The sequence below is a fragment of the Cibotium barometz genome, chromosome 8, assembly GCF_041138505.1.
Source record: "Cibotium barometz isolate CiBa-2024 chromosome 8, ASM4113850v1, whole genome shotgun sequence".
Lineage (NCBI taxonomy): Eukaryota > Viridiplantae > Streptophyta > Polypodiopsida > Cyatheales > Cibotiaceae > Cibotium > Cibotium barometz.
In genome coordinates, this window is record NC_141053.1 from 25782723 (window position 1) to 25794095 (window position 11373).

Genomic DNA, 11373 nt, shown 5'->3' on the forward strand with positions numbered 1-11373 from the left:
CTCTCTCTAGAAAAATAGGCTCATGTGGAAATTTTTGCAAATCAAGTCAAAAGTTGGTGGAGATTGCACATTTGGAATCTACTCATCATTGAGACCTTTCCAATGATATATACCATGATGGGAATTTTTGATAATATATACCATCATGCTATATATCATTGGAAAGGTCTTGATGAGTGGATTCAAAATGTTCAATCTCCACCAACTTTTGATTTGATTTGCAAAAATTTCACCATGAGCCCATTTTTATACAGAGAGGAAGTGTGAAAATCCTTAAGGCGCAAAAATGAGAGTCCATATTTTGCCTAATGATTTAATGCCATTCTACTCCATTTGGCCAATCTACTCCATATAGCTAGCCTACTCCATTGGTATGGTAAGTGGTACAGGCCCATCACATTATGGAGATGTGATGAGTCTACATTAGAATCTAGTAGACTCACATCGGCTAAATCCACCCCCACTCCTTTACGCTCTCTAATAGGAGAGGAAACATTATGAGCATAGCCAAGTGCAACTCAAATAAGCCTAGTGTTTACTCACTAAATGAGTGAAGGCACGTGTGGAGATTTGTGAAGAATTCACTAGACATTGCTTCAAGACTAAGGAAACAAGGAGCTTCTCACTTTGGGTCAGGAGGGAAATCCTTCTTTATTGCATGCTTTATAGGTGTATGCTACTCTATTTTGGTCTTAAATTTAATCTATTTTATTCTCTTACTCTTTACTTTGATCTAATTTGATATTTTATGCTGCTATTTTTTTAAAAGAAAGAGGTTGTTGGGCATGACCCAAAAAAAAAGAATATGATTATAGGTATAGAGCCTCTCAAAGACAATTGTGTGGGATTGGAAGCATTTGCAAGGATGTTTTATTTGAATAAGTTTGTTTTGGGAGCTAAATCTAATGAGGTAAGTAATACATAAACCCTTTTCTTATCTATATCATCTCTTTTATTATTTTATAGTTATCTTAGTCTTGTATACATGTATGTAGGATGAAGAACAAGATAAAGATCTAGACTATGCACAAGAGGAAGGCACAGCCAGTGAAGATAAAGATGAAAGTGAGCTAAAGGATTTTGATGAGAATGATGATTAATCATCCTTTTTATTTTATTCTATATTTTCTATATGGCCAGCCATAAGTCGAAAGGAAGGCACAGCCAGTGAAGATAAAGATGAAAGTGAGCTAAAGGATTTTGATTATTTTATTCTTTATTTTCTATATGGCCAGCCATAAGTTGAAAGGCCTTGTGTATAGGTTTTTAAATTTACTAATGAATGAAAATGACTTTGTATTCACGTCTTTCTTTTATGTTTTCAAGTTCTACTATGTTACTATCTCTTATGTATTCTTTAAAAAGCGTTGAGGTAGACTAGGCAGTGTTGTGAGGTAGCTCCCCAATCTGTCCTAGCTTTTTTTATAAGTTTCTTACTGCCTACTACTGAGAAGCGATGATTATAGAAAAGTAAAATATTGTTGCTCAATGCAAGCCACCCTATTGAGATAAAAATTATCAAAACGTACCAAAATAGCCCCAACGTTTCCAATACTTGTATTTATAAAAATGATACCATTTTTTGTTGCTATACCCTCATTCTGTTGTAGTGGCAACACAGATGCATCAAGCAAGAAGAGACATATGGAAGCACAATATTCGAAGTAGACTGAATAAAAATGAGCAAAGTATAATTGAAGTGACATGATAAGGTTCCTACACACACTCATATCAGTGTGTATATGTGTTTGGGGGAGGGGGGGATGACCTCTTAAAGAAGGAAAAAGTGCCCCAGCCAAGTACTAGTCTATGTCCTACACAAATCACTACCATATAAATGGCTACAAATCTCCCCTATAGTAGTGACAATGTGAGAACGTATATGATGGATCATGTGGTTGATCAGTACCCAAATGGCAATAAGCCTAAAGCTTTAAACTTAAGCCTTTGTGAACTTATCTCCCACATTTTCATGTGTAGAGACATAAGCTAGGCTAATCTCTCCTACAAAATTAGCCTCTTTTAGTCTTTTCTTGTGACATAATGATAATTCTCCTTAGTCTGATTTTTGTGAGCATGAAACACTAGGTTACTCTCAAAATAGCTAATGAACGTTGGCTATCAACAATGAAGGTGGATGTTAGGGACTAGTGTCCACACCAATACTAAGATTTACCAAAAGTCATCTGCCATACCCACTCCATAGTGGTTGTAAAACCTACCCTATACTCATCTTCACAGCTCAAAATGTCCATTGATGATTACTTCTTGTGCTAAGGCATGATATGAATGAGTCCCTAAGGTGTGAGAAAACACTGCTAGACACTTGCATGATGTCATAACATCTAGCATAATCAAAATCAATGAAAGCATGAATCTAAATATCACTCCCATAAGAATAGAATAGAAAAAGGGTCTGAGTGCCTTGTAAGAATTTGAATACACCCTTAGCATCCTGCCAATGCCTACTTATGAGACTGTGCATAATAAAGAGAATGCAGGGGAGAGGGAGAGCTTGAGTTCCTTGCAAATAAAACACACACAAGAGAATGCAAGGGAGAGGGAGAGCTTGAGTTCCTTGCAAATAAAACACACACAAGAGAGAGCAAGACATAAGAGAGAGATGGATGGATGGATTTTGTTCTATCTTCTTTTCTTCTCTACATCCATACAACTAAAAAGATAAGCATACCTACTATAAGGGAAAGTACTCTCCTACAATAACATATAATGGTCGATCCATGGTGTGAACTCGACTTTATGAGCTCGCACTATAACAATGCCATAACTCTAGTACTCCAAAGTGATTGCTCATAGTATGCCATCCATAATTGGTAGCATATCAATCATAATCTCACAAACCATGCCAATGGAATAGCTGCGGAAGTTATCACCTAGGTGGGTCATTAATTTCCACAATACTAGTTGAGCTCGATATCTCAACACTTCCCCTCGAGCTCAACTCCACACATTGCACTCCAAGTGAGCTCATAAACCTATGGAGCTTCTCTATGCCTAATGCCTTCATGAAGATGTCAATCAGATGATCCTCTATGATGACATATACTAGATCTATATAACTTGATATGAGCATTCTCCCTCATAAAGTGATAATGCATTGTGACACGAAGTTGGGGTTTGGACTTCGGTCACTTCTCAGAATCAAAACACACTTGTATGAAACCTCACAGCCTCCTCACCTCCCTTTCTCTCCCTAGATTAGGATAAAGATATACACATCAAAGGTGAGATCATAATTCATGGAAGGAAAGATGAAAGGCTCCGGAGAAGCAAGAATTTCTGCCAGTCTTGCAGCTCCAAACAAAAGGGCGATTCTTTGTTGGAAGAAAATCTTCCGACTCAGGATTATGTGAACGGAAACATACGGGGAATATTGGTAAGGTTCATCCGTTCGAATTGGGCGATTTGGACGGAACATATTAATGAAAATGAATATGGCAATCACTTACAAGAGGATAAGACACATGGGGTTTGCCTTTTGATAAGGGATTAGGAGGAATTAATCATGATTAAGAAGAAAGAATGGCCAAAAAGCTATAAAAACAGAGATACACAGAGAATTGCAGTTTTAAATCCATAAAGGCTGTGTACAAGAAGATTATATAGATGCGTAGAGCTTGAAGAGAGCTTCGCGCCTATATAAAAACTTTCAAAAACGGGCAACCGAGCGAAAAGTTATGAGCATTTTACTGCAAGACTATAAAACTGCCAAAATTCTATAAAAACAGAGATACACAGAGAATTGCAGTTTTAAATCCATATAGGCTGTGCAAAAGATTATTAGATAGGTGCGTAGAGCTTGAAGAGAGCTTCGCGCCTCTATAAAAACTTTCAAAAACGGACAATCGAGTGAAAAGTTATGAGCATTTTACTACAAGACTATAAAACTGCCAAAATTCGCCTAAAAATTAGCAACTTTGGGAGAAATTCTAATCATCAATGAAGTAAGGGATTAAGAAATTAGTTACATGAGTGGAAAGAGCATAGAAAGAGCTTCCTAGCCATATGATCAATTTAAGAAACCAGCACCCGAGTGATGAGTAATTACCGGTTGAAATATGGGTATTGGATCACAAAAACTGCACTTCTCTCTCTTTGCATGAAACCTCAATTTTCACATAGCCTCTTGCCTTTCATCTCCTTCATGATTCAAGCTAGAGGGTAAGGGTTAACATTGCTCAGCGGACAATCGTAAAGATTTACCTATGGTCCCCAAAGTCTTTCCACATGCTCATTACCGCTAAAACCATTGGTACCTCCAAAGGAGGGCGGCAATAAGGCAAGGGCTACCTTGAGAAGTCACAGGCCCACCAAGATAATAACTCCTTATCCCCCTTATCATGAATCATCAAAGAGGTCCAAAATTGGGTTAAGCATGAGGAGCTAATGCTAAATGAGACATTCACATGTAAAGAGAGTGTTTGAATAAGGGTTTGAAAGATAAGAGAATGGCAATGACACAAAATGCTCAATTGAGGAGGCTTATTCCTTGATTTGAAAGGGAGAGGAGGGCTCCTTTTATAGGTGGAGAATCACCCTCTCTTCCATTGTTACAAATTACAACATAAAAATCTTCAACCCTTTAGTGACATAAGGGTAGATGTCACCATCAATTGTCCTCTTAGGCTAAGTCTTCTATTGATTATTAAATTGAAGACTTTTTGACTTTGAGAGTGTGATGAGATAATAGCCAAGCCTAAGTGGCGTGTAGGTGGAGATCCCACTTACACATGGCGGAATTCTCCTCTTCCATGTAGGCATTCTAGAAGAATCTTTCCCAATTATGCACCTACACACACTCCTTCACATGCCTTCCACACTCCCCAACTTGTTGCCTTATGGTGAATACCATATTAATAATACCATTAAAATCCATGTGAGCATGAAGGCCCACTTTTATTTTCCACATCACTAGCCTTTCTACCATACCAAAGTATTTATCAAGCATACTTGTGGCATTTACAATGTGTGCACCCTAAATCAAGTAAAACCATTATATTTGAAGATAGAATGCTGTTATCGGGGTAGCTGCTAAGCCGCCGCATCACCATGCCGTTATTCCATTGTGGGCGCCGCAATCTTCTTGGACAAGCTTCCATCTTATTACCATTGAGAAACCATCAAAATATGCACAAAATTGAAAATGAAAGATATCAATTTTTCATGTCACATCTTTCCCCCCCCAGCAGATCCTCCATGCTTGTCTGGGGGGTCTGCTGGCCATGGTGCTCGAGGGTAGAATATCTTTAGCCGGTACTCATTGGCACGACCGGGAACCTCCTGGCCACTTGCATTCTCTAGAAGATAGGTGTTATTTTTGAACCTTTGCTTTATCCTGAAGGGGCCTTCCCATCGTCGAAGAAGCTTCTTATCTAGCCGTTTCTCCACACGGCCATCATACCTCATGACTAAGCTTCCTTACTTGAGTTCTGGCTTCTTCTTCTTCCTCATGAGAGTGTCATGCCTTGCCTTGCGCCATTGTTGTGTAGCCTCCAAATTTTGAAGTGCCTGAAGTCGCCTCTCATCCAAGATCTCCAGTTGTGCTAAGAGTTGGGCATGTGTTTCTTCTGCATTATTCAAGCGTGCAAAAGATGTGCGAAGGCTTGTGATTTCCAATTCTATTGGCAAAACAGCCTCCATTCCATAAACTAACTGAAAAGGTGTGAAACCAAGAGAGAGTTTGTGAGTTGTCCTATAGGCCCATAGGACTTCTGGCAAATGCACATCCCACTTTCTCTTCATAGTATCCACTAGCTTAGACAAAGATCCACAAAGTAGTCCATTAGTTTTTTCTACTAAACCATTACATTGGGGATAATAGGGAGTTGACATAGCATGCTTTATTTTTAATTTCTGCACCAAAGCTTCAATCAAGTCATTTCTGAAAGACCTCCCCCCATCTGTAAGGATTTCCAATGGACACCCAAATCGGGCACATATGTATTCCCTGAGAAAGGACGCCACAGCCACTGCTTTATTATTGACCATTGCCTTGGCTTCTGCCCACCTTGTTGCATAATCTGTGGCCACCAATATGTAATACTTTCCATGTGAGGAACGAGGAAGTGGACCCACAAAATCTAATCCCCACCTTTCAAATGGACCATATGCTGGGATAGGGTTTAAGGGTCCGGGAACCAATTGCTTATGCCCATATGCCTGGCATACTTCACAGCTTCTGCACCACTCACATAGACATCTTTGCTGCGTCGAGGCCAATAATACCTTGTGTTAAGGATCCTCCGAGTTGTGCTGGCTGAGGCAAAGTGACCTGAACATTCATGACATAATTCCATAATCCTTTTAGACTCCTCTAGGCTCACCACCTTCCTAAGAATCTTATCCTTACCTTGCTTGTAAAGAAAATCCCCTAGAATTGTGTAAGGATGAGCTTTCCTGGTAAGCCTTTGCTTCTGTTGAGGATTCAATCCAGGAGGGAAGTATCCTGTATCTAAATAGTGTTGAACATCTTGGAGCTCAGGCCAACCTGTATCCATTAATGCAAGAGTAGCTACTTTGAAAGAAGCCAAGGTTTTAGTAGCCAATTCATCAGCCTTTTGATTATCCTTCCTGTTAACATGCACAAATTTACAAAACTCAAAAGCTTCTTTCAACTCCATTGCCCTTTTATACAATTCTTGGAGATTAGGACTCCTTGCCTTATATTCTCCTTTCATTTGTCGGATGACCAATTGTGAATCCCCTTTAACCTCTACCTCTTTAATTTCATCTTTTATGCAATCTTCTAATCCCCAAATTAATGCATTGTACTCAGCCACATTATTTGATATAGCCTTTGGAAATTCCCTACCCTTGGCCCATACCTCTTTTCCTTCTGGATCAAATAAAACTATCCCTCCAGTCCCACATTGCCTGGAAGGGCTAAAGGCTCCATCAAAATGCATAGTGAAAGCAGTTGGTGGCATTTCCAAATCTTCATATACTTCTTCCTTTGCTCCTGTTCCTTCTTCCTCTTCCTTCCTGGTAAGCAAATCTGCAAAGAGAGGCCCTAGTGGTGTTTTCTGTAATAAAAGTGAAAGAGAATTCTTGAAGCTCACAAATCCACTTTGCAAACTTCCCTCCTGCAGGATTGGGCTTGCGGACCAAGAATTGCAAATAAGGTTGAGATGTGAGGAAGAAAAAAGAGCGAGGTAACAAGTATGACCTGAACTTCTTTACTGCAAAAATAAGAGACAAACCACCTTTCTCCATTTCACCATACCTCTCCTCAGCATCAGTGAGTTGTCGGCTTGCATAATACACTGGTTGCATACGCCCTTGCTCTCCCTTTTGCAAGAGTATAGCACCCACTGAATGTGATGAGACACTTGGGTTCACATAAAAGTCCTCCCCCCACCTAGGAGGCTGCACAATTGGACTTTGACTCATGCATTCCTTGAGCAAACAAAAAGATTGAATTTGATCGGGCCCCCATTGGAAAGAAACATTCTTCTTTGTTAACAGATTTATAGGATACATCTTCTCAGAGAACATGTCAACAAAGCGTTGGTAATACTTTGTTTTACCCAAAATCCTCCTTACCTCCCTTACATTGGGTGGTAGGTGGTGGGAGGGCTACAATTGCCTGCACCTTCTCAGGATCCATCTCTATGCCTTCTTCTGAGATAACATGTCCCAAGAGAACCACCTTCCTTCGTGCCAAGCGGCATTTTCCAGGATTAAGACACCCTTTTGCATCATCAATACTTTGCAAGGCCAACCTCAACTTTTCCAAGTGATCCATGCGGCTTGAATAAATGCAAAAATCATCCAGAAAGACCCTTATAAACTTCCCCAAGTAAGGTGCAAATACCTGACTCATGAAGCGTTGAAAAGTTGCTGGTGCATTGGTCAAGCCAAATGGCATCACCCTATAGGCATACACTCCCCACAAGGGGTGATGAATGAGGTTTTCCTTTGATCTTCTTCACAAATCCGGATTTGGAAGTATCCAGAGTATCCATCACACACTGAATACAACTCATGACCTCCTGCAACTTGATCCAAAATCTCATCCTGAAAGGGTAGAGGGTAATAATCCCTCTTTGTGCATGCATTCAGAGGGCGAAAGTCCACACACACACACACGCCATTTTCCACCCTTTTTTGGAGTGACTACAACTGGGGAAATCCATTCTGAATTCTCTACTGGAAAAATAAATCCAGCTTCAAGCGAATTTGTTACCTCCTTCTTAAGCACCTCTGCTTGCACTACTCCCAAACGCCTTAGCCGCTGTACCACTGGCTTACTCTGGGGCTTGAGATCAATCTTGTGCTCTACTACGGTAACTTGGCATACTTGTGTGTAGCTGTTTGCAAAAAGGTTAGGAAATCCATCCAGCATTTTTAAGTAATCCTCCCTTTCAGTACCTGCTATGGACTCATCAAGAAGAAGTTCATTCTGTTGGTGAAGACTAGTGAGGTCCACATCTCCTTTCTTGCACATGGTTGAAGAAGCTTCCCCCTCCAAGGCTCCATTGTCTTCAGCATCCCCTCGATCCCTTCCCAGGGAAAGACCAAATGCAACTCCCTCCACCTCTCCTTCTGAGATGGAATCCTCGAAGCTACCACTTGTCTCTTCTTCATCGGATGACTCTGACTCTGAACTTTCGGAAGTTGAAGGTTCACCTCTTACCACTTTCTTGCGACGACTCTTGATGTTGTAGTGGACCTTCTTATTCTCACCTTGTAGAATAAGATCACCTGTCTCCCACTTTTGAATTGCCTTCACTTGGCGAAGCCATGGCCTACCCAATATCAATGGGTAAGCCCTAGCATCAGGCTTTGTAGGAATGACCTGAAAAGTTATAGGCACAGAAATACCACATACATCTACTCCCAAATTCCTGACAATTCCTAAGGTTTTCACCCTAGTATTATCAGCAAGTTTGATGCGATAGGGAGAGTTGGTAGAAGACAACTTTAAATCAGCATCTTTCATTGTTTTTTCACTCATGACATTGATTGACGCACCTCCATCAATGTATGCATTAGAAATTATTTGCCCCTCAATGATGACATCAATCACAGGTACATCATCTCCTACATCAATATCCACCTTTTGAACCATAGGAGTCCCATTATCCCTCTTCTTCTTTTTCCTAGATTCCCTTGTGCTAGCCAGCTTACCCCATTCCTTTCTGAGCTTAGGAGAGAGTGTCAAAAGCTGCCCAAATGTGATTTGTGCCGTTTTCTCCCTAAGATCTGTCAAGAGGTCATAACTAAGAGATCCTTGTCCAAGAGGAAAATCAGATTGTCCAATTTTTCTCCTAGATGACTTCTTCTTCTTCTTATTTTTCTCCTCTTCTTCAGATTTATCTTCTTCTTCTTCTTCTTGACTCCTAGTTTTACGACCCCTTTTTGCCATTAATGGCATCAATGTTTTCTCTTCTTCTTCTGAGCATGTTTCCTCTAAAAGTGCTAAACTTTTATCCTCACTTTTCCTCAACTTTGGACACTCAGTACGATAGTGCCCCTTCTCTTGACATTCATAGCATGTGACACTACTTCTATCCCTAGGTTTATCCTCAGCTCGTGGAACCCTAGGTGGCCTTGCGTTAACTAAGTGTAACTTCAAATCAACAAATTCTGCCATAAGTTGTGCAATGTTATGATCCAAGGATGGAGCTTGTACCTGAGATGTTGAGGCTATCTCTACTCGTGATGGGGTTGGCACACTTGGAGAAGATTGGAATGTGGACTCAATATGAAGAGTGGCCTCCTTCTTCAAAGCAATACGAAGGGCCTCTTTAAAACTAGTGGGATCTTTGCTAAGAACTTTTCCATGCATGTGAGGATCCAAAGCCCTGATAAACTTGCTCATCTTAAGGTGCTCCATTGCTAAAGAGCTCTTTGAATCTTCCATAGAAGGTGAAGAAGAAGAAGCAACAACATGTAAAGCAGCTTGTTGATATTTGATGAATAAGTCTTCATACCTTACTGAAAAGGCAGAAACTGACTCTCCATCCTTTTGGAAAATTTGATCCAATTGCAATAGTAAAGCATTTGGCGACTCCACTGTCCCAAATCTCTCCTTCATTGCTTTGGTCAACCTTTCCCAATCATTCTTGGACTCCTCTGGCAAAGCCTCATGCCAAGTTAAGGCCATACCCTCCAAGAACTCTAGAAGTATTTTTTCCCTCTCCTTCATAGACCAACCCGTCAAGCGGCATGCTCGGTTAAACTCTTGGAGATAACTCCTTGGGTCTTCTCCTTCCGATCCTCGGAACACTGGAATGTTGAACATCTTGCACCAAAAGATGAGTAGCAACAAGGAAAATTTACTTGTTTCCAAATGGCTTTCCTTTAATCATGCGGGACCTTGAGGTTAAAATAGAATAATTCTAAGTAAAACCTGCCCGCCGCCTCCACCAAAAGATGTGACACGAAGTTGGGGTTTGGACTTCGGTCACTTCTCAGAATCAAAACACACTTGTATGAAACCTCACAGCCTCCTCACCTCCCTTTCTCTCCCTAGATTAGGATAAAGATATATACATCAAAGGTGAGATCATAATTCATGGAAGGAAAGATGAAAGGCTCCGGAGAAGCAAGAATTTCTGCCAGTCTTGCAGCTCCAAACAAAAGGGCGATTCTTTGTTGGAAGAAAAACTTCCGACTCAGGATTATGTGAACGGAAACATACGGGGAATATTGGTAAGGTTCATCCGTTCGAATTGGGCGATTTGGACGGAACATATTAATGAAAATGAATATGGCAATTACTTACAAGAGGATAAGACACATGGGGTTTGCCTTTTGATAAGGGATTAGGAGGAATTAATCATGATTAAGAAGAAAGAATGGCCAAAAAGCTATAAAAACAGAGATACACAGAGAATTGCAGTTTTAAATCCATAAAGGCTGTGTACAAGAGGATTATATAGATGCGTAGAGCTTGAAGAGAGCTTCGCGCCTATATAAAAACTTTCAAAAACGGGCAACCGAGCGAAAAGTTATGAGCATTTTACTGTAAGACTATAAAACTGCCAAAATTCTATAAAAACAGAGATACACAAAGAATTGCAGTTTTAAATCCATATAGGCTATGCAAGAGATGATTAGATAGGTGCGTAGAGCTTGAAGAGAGCTTCGCGCCTCTATAAAAGCTTTCAAAAACGGACAATCGAGTGAAAAGTTATGAGTATTTTACTACAAGACTATAAAACTCTTAAAATTCGCCTAAAAATTAGCAACTTCTAATCATCAATGAAGTAAGGGATTAAGAAATTCTAATCATCAATGAAGTAAGGGATTAAGAAATTAGTTACATGAGTGGAAAGAGCATAGAAAGAGCTTCCTAGCCATATGATCAATTAGTTACATAAGTGGAAAGAGCTTCCTAGCCATATG